Source organism: Miscanthus floridulus, unplaced genomic scaffold (genome assembly GCF_019320115.1).
Source record: "Miscanthus floridulus cultivar M001 unplaced genomic scaffold, ASM1932011v1 fs_367_1, whole genome shotgun sequence".
Taxonomy (NCBI): Eukaryota; Viridiplantae; Streptophyta; class Magnoliopsida; order Poales; family Poaceae; genus Miscanthus; species Miscanthus floridulus.
The window spans coordinates 51,542-60,000 of NW_027096655.1; the positions used below are offsets into that span (position 1 = coordinate 51,542).

An 8,459-nucleotide genomic window follows, 5' to 3' on the forward strand; every position below is an offset into this window, starting at 1 on the left:
TTCAGAACGTAAACGGGCACCAGCATTGGAATGTAACTCAAAGAAGGGAAAAATATTCTCATCAAATACCACATCCCTAGAGATGTAAACACGGCCGGAGGAAACTTCAAGGCACTTGAAGCCTTTGTGAAGGCTGCTATAGCCAATAAAAACACATCGTTTTGATCTGTACTCAAGCTTGTGAGAGTTATAGGGACGTAGATTTGGCCAGCATGCACAGCCAAAAACACGAAGAGCAGAATAATCGGGTTCCTGCTTAAAAAGGCGTTTGAAAGGTGTGGAGTTCTGTATGGTTCGACTAGGAACTCTGTTGATTAAATAGGTAGCTGTAAGAAAAGCTTCATCCCAGAATTTTAAGGGCATAGATGCATGCGATAAAAGAGATAGACCAACTTCTACAATATGACGATGTTTTCTTTCTGCGGAACCATTTTGTTGATGAGCATAGGGACATGAGACATGATGAGCTATCCCAGTTTTATTGAAGAAGGAATTAAGCTTCTGATACTCCCCTCCCCAGTCTGTTTGCATAGCAAGGATTTTCCTGTTGAACAATTTTTCAACAAGAGTTTGAAATTCTTGGAACTTATGAAAAACTTCAGATTTATATTTTAGGAGATAGATCTAGGTAAATTTGCTATAATTATCAATGAAACTCACATAATATTTATTTCGACCGATTGATTCTGGTGCAGGACCCCAGACATCAGAGAATACAAGTTCCAAGGGAAATTTAGAAACACTAGATGACCTTGAATAAGGTAACTGATGACTCTTAGCTTGCTGGCAAGCATCACACACAGACTCACTGATTGACTGATCTAAAATAGGAAGATTATTGTTGCTAATAACTTGTTTAACAACAGCTGAGGCAGGATGACCTAAATGGTTGTGCCACCTCGACAAGGAGGCTTTAGTGGCACTGTAGGCTTGCTTTATTGACTGCGCGGGAAGAGGGTACAGTCCTCTCTCACATCTTCCTCTAAGGATGGTACTCTTTGTCGCCTGATCCTTGATCAAAAAAAATTTGGGATGAAATTCTAGATAAGAAGAATTATCAGAGGCTAGTTTATGAACAGAAACAAGGCTCTTTTTGGCTTGTGGAACATATAAGACATTTTTTAGATGAATATCTTGATTAGGGGCATGAATAGTAGTATGACCAATATGACTAATGTCCATACCTACACCATTGGCAGTGTGAATTTGATCACCACCATGGTACTTATCCTTGACTGTCAGCTTCGCCAGTTCTCCTGTGATGTGATCTGTGGCACCCGTGTCGGTGTACTAGTTGGTGTCGATAGTGTATGAGCTGGTGGCGGCTCCAACTAGCTTTGGATCTGGCACATAGTCTTCTTCAAACCTGTGCCAACAGATTTCTACTGTATGCCCTTTCTTGTAACATACCTGACATAGGGGCCGATCGTCTTGTGTGTTCCGAGGAGCCGCATGACTATTGTTGTTGTTGAAGCCGCGAGCACCTCCTCTTGGTTGTCCACCGTTGCCACGACCGCGCTGAGATCCACGGCCGCGACCGCCACCGCATTGTTGCTCTCCTTGGCCACGCGGTCCGCCTCGGTTACCATTGTGTCCACGGCTGGCCGCATTTGCCGATCCACCACTGGAGTTCCCGTATGTGAGATCCATACGGGTCTCAAAATTAAGCAGCTGCGAGTACAGCTCCCCAACAGAGATTGGTTCTACCCTCGCTGTGAGAGCAGTTACCAATGATGTGAAGTCCTCACCGAGCCCGGTGATGATGTACTCCACCAGTTCTTCATCGTCGAGATGTCATCCTACGGCCGCCATCTCATCTCCCAACGACTTCATCTTGGCGAAGTATTCAGCAGCACTTGAATTGCCCTTCTTGGTTATGGCGAGCGCAATACGCACATTCATGATGCGCGCTCGAGTCTATGAGGCGAACGCCTCTTCGATGATCTTCCATGCTGTTGCCTCAGTCTCACAGGAAGATACTTGTATCATCACCTCCTTGGACAGTGATGTGAGGAGAAAGCTGAGAACTTGTTGATCCGCCGCCTCCCATTCTTCATACGCTGGATTCGGCGTCTTCACATCTTTGCCATCCGTCTTAGTGATCAGATGGGTTTCTGGTGCCACAGAATCACTAGTGAGATGTACCTGAAGCCGAGCGCCACGTACGGCTGCCTTGACTTGCGCCTTCCATAAGGCGTGATTGGACTTGGTGAGCTTTTCAGCAATGGTGTGACCAGCGAGAGGATTACCCACTGAAGAAGAGCTCACCGTGGAGGATGGAAGTGGAAGATTGATGGCTGAAAAGTGGAAGATTGATGGCTAGAAATTGAAGATTGATCTACTGAGATTCAATCTTTGAATTGGCTCTGATACCATGTTAAAATCAGAGGCGCAGTAGGAGGAAGCGCTGACCCTATCTTGGGCTCAGCGTGTTGCATGTTAGATGAGATCGGAAAAGCCCCGATCGTGGCATTACATATAGCAAAGGACCACCTGGAATACCGGTCAAGGAAAGTGTTACGTGATTATCTCCTACGTGATTATCTCCTATTCTTAGCAGTGAAGAATTATTCCCTGACCATGTACAACACACGCATAGATCTATTCCCTTGGCCGTGTACACCAGGTGGTTGAGATTACAAGCATGCATACATATCCAAAATATACTATTTCCAACAACAAGCACTTTTGTAGGACAAAATGAAGTAGCGCCTCCATATAATATATATCTAGATAGGCCGAGATGTATGGTGTTGTATAGTCCATATAATACAACAGAAGGACAAATCTATTTTTGACCATCAAACTGTGGCTTGAATCTGATTTCGACCATCCAACTCAAAAATCAGAAATCTTTAGCCATTGTACTGTCAAAACCATTCACATTTGCCATTCTAGTTTTAATAGTGGTTTTGCTGACTTGACAAGTGATAGTGGGGCCCACTCGTCAGAGCTCTCTCTCTCTCTCTCCCCACCCATGCCATCCCTCTTTACATTGGCGTTGTAGCTGCCTTCACTTGGGCACTCACTGCCTCCTCACTCCTCTACTCCAGCATAGCCTCCATCCTTCCTCCCTCCCCTAGGCCCACGTCGATAGCAAGCTCCAAACATAGTACATGGGCCGCCACACATATGCAGCCTGTTCATTTGGCTGTGGCTTGTCGTAAACGATCGTAAATTTTCAGCCAGAACAGTATTTTTCTTTCACACAAACCAGCCAGCAGTACTTCTTCACAAACCAGCAATGATATGAACTAGCCAACCGAACAGGCTGATGGTGGTGGAGCACCAAGTTGGGTGCCTATTTTGCTAGACACACTAGCTTCCACGTTGTGACTAACGACATTAAGGCCAGCACACGGGACTTGGCGGTAAACGAAGTGTTGGAGGAGACGGTATCGGGGTAGATGTAGTTGTGACACACATAGGGGAAGCTAGAGGAAGTGAGTGGCTACACTGAGCATGAGCGTTGCAACCGCGTGTAGGAATGGATACGAGCTAAGTCAGGAAGGATCACTATCGGAAACAACAACTTTACCGTGTGCCATAGGCACACAGCAAAGCCAAAAAAACACTAGGAAAGGATTTGTCGAATGTAACACTTGGTAAACAGCACACGCCATCTATAGTGCCGGCAAATGTCTCTTTGCCGAGTGTTTTTTATTGGACACTCGGCAAACTCATTTTTTTCTCATTTTGTCACTGTGTGTGTGTTAGGCCGAGGGGGGGGTGTTGCTGAGCGTCCTAGATCTGACACTCGGCAAATTTAGTTTTTTATTTATTTCTTTTCCTTCTTTTCCATAACGTATTTTTCCTAAATTTGTTCTGATGTACTTTGAAAATACCTTGTCAAATTCACTCAACAATATATATTTGATTTTTCTACGAATATTATTCCATTATTTCATGTAGTTATAGCTCAAATTCAATTTACATCAATTAAAATTCTATTATTGCACTTAATAAATTAAAATTATCAAATGGATCCAAAAAAATTATCAAAATTTCACATGAAACAATCTATGTTCTCTATTGCTTATACAAAAAGCTTTGAAGCCAAACCCCAATTTGACCGGCACTTTGACTCCAAACCTTACCGAATCCTTCTCAACGCTACAATTCTTCTTATGAGATGCTTTGGTTTGTAAACATCGTACATGATAAATTGTGTGAAACCTTCTTAATTTTTACCACAGCCTCCATGTATGATATCATCACATCTTGACAAATCTCCTGATTTTCAGACTTTGTTTGCTTTTTTTTAAAATTTAAAAACCATTCGGCCACACATTCGTGGTTGTGTTTTCTGAATAAGATGTTCGAAATTTCTTTTCATTTCCCGGGTAAGGCCTCACACTGGATTCAATAACATGAATATCATTTTTTGCTCATTTTATTCTATTATTTGAATCACTTGCGGTTCAAATTTGACTTATACCAAAAAATTCCTTGAAATGCAATAAATTAATTAAATATAGCAAACAGATCTAGAAATATACCAAATCTTAACATGGAGTACCACGTGTTGTATGTAGGGAGAAGAAAAGTTTCAAGGTCAGAAGAGAAAAAAACTTATTATTTTATGCAGTTATAACTCAAATTCAATTTATATCAATTAAAATTCTATAATTGCATTTAATAAATTAAAATTATCAAATGGATCAAAAAATTACCAAAATTACACATGAATCAATCTATGTTCTCTATTGCCTATACAAAAAGTTTGAAGTCAAATCCCAATTCGACCGTCACTTTGACTCCAAATCTTACCGAATCTTTCTCAACGCTATGATTCTTCTTCTGAGATACTTCGGTTTGTAAACATCATACATGACAGATTGTGTGAAACCTTCTCAATTTTTTACCACAACCTGCATGTTTGATATCATCCCATCTTGACAAATCTCATGATTTTCAGACTTCGTTTGCTTTTTTAGAATTTAAAAATCATTCGGCCACACGTTCATGGCTGTGTTTCCTAAACAAGATGTTCGAAATTTCTTTTTATTTTCCGGGTAAGGCCTCACACTGGACTCAATAACATAAATATCATTTTTCTACTCATTTTATTCTATTATTTGAATCACTTGCAGTTCAAATTTGACTTATACCAAAAAATTCCTTGAAATACAATAAGTTAATTAAATATAGCAAACAGATCCAGAAATATATCAAATCTTAACATGGAGTACCACATGTTGTATGTAGAGAGTAGAAAAAGTTTCAAGGTCAGATGAGAAAAAAACTTATTTATTTGCTGAGTGTAAAAAAAACACTTGACAAACTTATTTCTTTGCCGAGTGCCACTAACGGACACTTGGCTAACTCCTAACGGCCGGCACACTAACTGACGGATGTCCACGTGGCGGTTTTTTGATGAGTGTCTCCGGTTTGTCGAGTGTTTTTTCTTAGTTTGTCGAGTGTTTTTTTGTTCAGCATTCGGCAAAGAGTTTATTTGTCGAGTGCCATTATTTTGCCGAGTGTGTTTTTTGCAGCACTCGATAAAGAACTTGTTTGCCGAGTGCCTAATAGAATGTACTCGGTAAAAATTTTAGCACTCGGCAAATATGTTGTTTCCGGTAGTGGATGTTAAAAGCGACATTTGAGCTTTGATGCAAGCATCGATGCATTGACATGATCCACAAATGTTAAGCACCAGTGGTGCGTCATTGATGGTTGAAAGAAGATATTATGGAGGTCAAGGGAGAGGCTGAGGGGAGCTTGCGATAGACGGCGTGTGAGTTGCTCGACTCTTCGTCAGAGAAGGAAGAATAGGAAAAGGAAAAGTAGGAGGGAGAAGGGGAGTGAGAGGAGAGAAGATAGAAGATAAGAGAAGAGAAGAGAAGGAAAAAAAGGAATAGGTGAGGTGGAATACGATGATTTTTTGACGTGCAGGTGGAAGACCATGAATGAGTGGGTCTATGTAAGCAAAAACCCACTCTAGAAGTTGATTTAATTTGTGACAGAGGGAGTATTTGATTTCACGAGAAGTCCATAATTAGTTTAGAGTACTTCTTCCGTCTCTGAATAAATCAGTTCTTAGAATCTGACTGTCTCTAACCGCCACACACACACACACACACACACATATATATATATATATATATATATATATATATATATAATTCAAATTCGAATCTGACCGCCACAAATATACATATATACATCCACAAACACAAGACCATCATCACAAATCATAATTCACAAAAGTCCATCATTACAACACAGTCTATTATGAAGTCCATCATTATAACATAGTACATTAAGATATCCACAAGTCCACATGCAAAACAAAGTCCAAACCGTTCCAAAGTCTGATCCAAATCATACCACAAGTCCACATTGTCATCAATGACCTAGGGTTAACCTATCAGTCTCCCGAAGGTGTTGGTACAGAGGATTACTATCTAAGTCGGAAAGAAGATGATGGTAAGTGCCTTTATGATACACAATCTGGTCCATTATAAAGTTGCAAAGGTTGCCGACCATCTCTAAGAGCTCATCATCCTTGTATGGATTCCTTCTCGTGTCTTTATCTTTCTCGAACTACAAGAGAACAAGTTTAGGTTTACTATATCACAACATATGCGAACTTTTCATACTACGAGCGAAGAGGTTCAAACTTACCAGATTGGGGTTTCTGTTGTAGCCACCGATGGTACTCATCATAATACATGTGTAGTATCCACAATGTAGACTCCCAGGCTTCTGCTTGGGACACTGTGTGTTTTGCATATGGAGATGTTAAGTAATGCTATTGACAGACACGTAATATATGGAGTACCAAAGTAAATGACACTTACCGCACATAGAGTTTTGACATACAACTTTTCCTTCCTATTTGGATGATGCCTCCCCTTATGTTCCTGGACATAGTGCCTGAATGCCCTGTTCCAATGGTTTTAGCAAATGCAACTTGTTAGTATCCCACATTGAACCTTACAAGTATGTATACAAACATAGTAGCTAAAATGAGGATTGTCAATATGTATACGTCTTAACAATCGTTATGAAGTCTTTGTATGTCTCGACTGGGAAATCCACTGAATCAAAGACCCATGCCATGCTATGTGAGAGTCAGACGCCTATGCAAATCCAGTGATCGCTGCATGAATTTAGTCATAGAAGGAACACATAAGCTCTTTTGCATCGAACAAAGTAATTTGAACAAAGCTAAGTATACAGTCGAACTTACTTGAAGTGGTATGGTATCCATATATTATCGTGTTGTTGAAGATTTTTAAAACATAGGGCAATGTATGCCGCAACCTTGAGGGACTCTTCCAATATTTTCTTGTTCCTGATGTCCTCTTTCTTCTTAAGTGTCTTTCCAGCTCCTAGTTCTTTGCAATCTAGTTTCCACTCTTTAGGGTAATTAAAATTTGTTGATGCTATAGGTGAAGGGTCTATATACAGGTGTTTCAGAGCTGGCCTCTTTTTCACAAAGTTCGCTTAGCATTCTACAAATCACGGCAGCGGGTTAGTTACAACAAAATTAAAAGATTACATTCATATCATATCGAGAGGGCAAGGACTTACAGGCACCATATGCGAATCAGATTCATTTCCATTCGTCCGAGGTGGAAAGCATGCCTGGATATCCTTAAACTCAACTGGCAATTTGCTCACCTGGGGCTACCAAATGTGCCGATAGGGATCCATGCTTGTAAGATTTCTAGTTCTGTTATCTGAGCACGCAAGTATCAATCAGTGGAACTTTCTCATTCCACGTGGCAAGCACTATATGACTCGGTTTGGTAGGAAGTTCTTGCCTTTTTCATATTTATCCGGGCAATCATTTGACCATTTGAGGTTATCAATAGCTAGGATACTTGTTAAACCCTTTGTGTAGTTTGCTAGTGGTGCCCTCCTCAGTGGTGCCCTCCTCAGAAGCTGGTGCTCTGAATTCTTTTACTTGGTTCTTAGGCTTGAACTTGGTCATGAGCCATCCACTTGATGCACCGACGAGACGTCATTAATGCCCACATACTGATGGCCTTATCTTGATTGAGGATTTTGTTTCGAGCTTCCCATTCGGGCACGTCCTTATCAACTTGTGCATCACCTACTCTAGGGGCCACTTGTTCTTCACGTATCGGCTGTTCACGAGGCAATTGTTGTTCATGAGACACTTGTTGTTCATGTATCGACTGCGCTTGTTGATAAGAATGTTGCATCTCATCATGCCTTTGCTCGGTACGAGCTAGAGAAGGACGTGGCATGTCATCATGCCCATGCTCGATATGAGGTGGAGAAGGATGTGGCATGTCATCATGCCCTTGCTCGGTACGAGGTGGAGAAGTCTTTAGCGTGTGGTGGTCATGGTCATGGGCCAGTGAGTATACCTCCCCGTCCTCGACGGGTCGCTCTAGAGGATGAACTTTAGTCAGAGTTGGCGAAGACTCAGTCAATACAATATCCCGTCTGTGCTAGAGGATGAATTGGTTCATGACGTCTTC

General features: G+C 41.2%; 1 non-coding gene across 1 annotated transcript; it reads right to left on the bottom strand.

The window, feature by feature from the left end:
• Nucleotides 1–1,655: 1,655 nt before the first annotated feature.
• LOC136531537 (small nucleolar RNA Z247) lies at nt 1,656–1,794 on the bottom strand. The gene has a single exon (XR_010778054.1). It is a non-coding gene; the product is annotated as a small nucleolar RNA Z247 (small nucleolar RNA).
• Between the last annotated feature and the right edge of the window lie 6,665 nt (nt 1,795–8,459).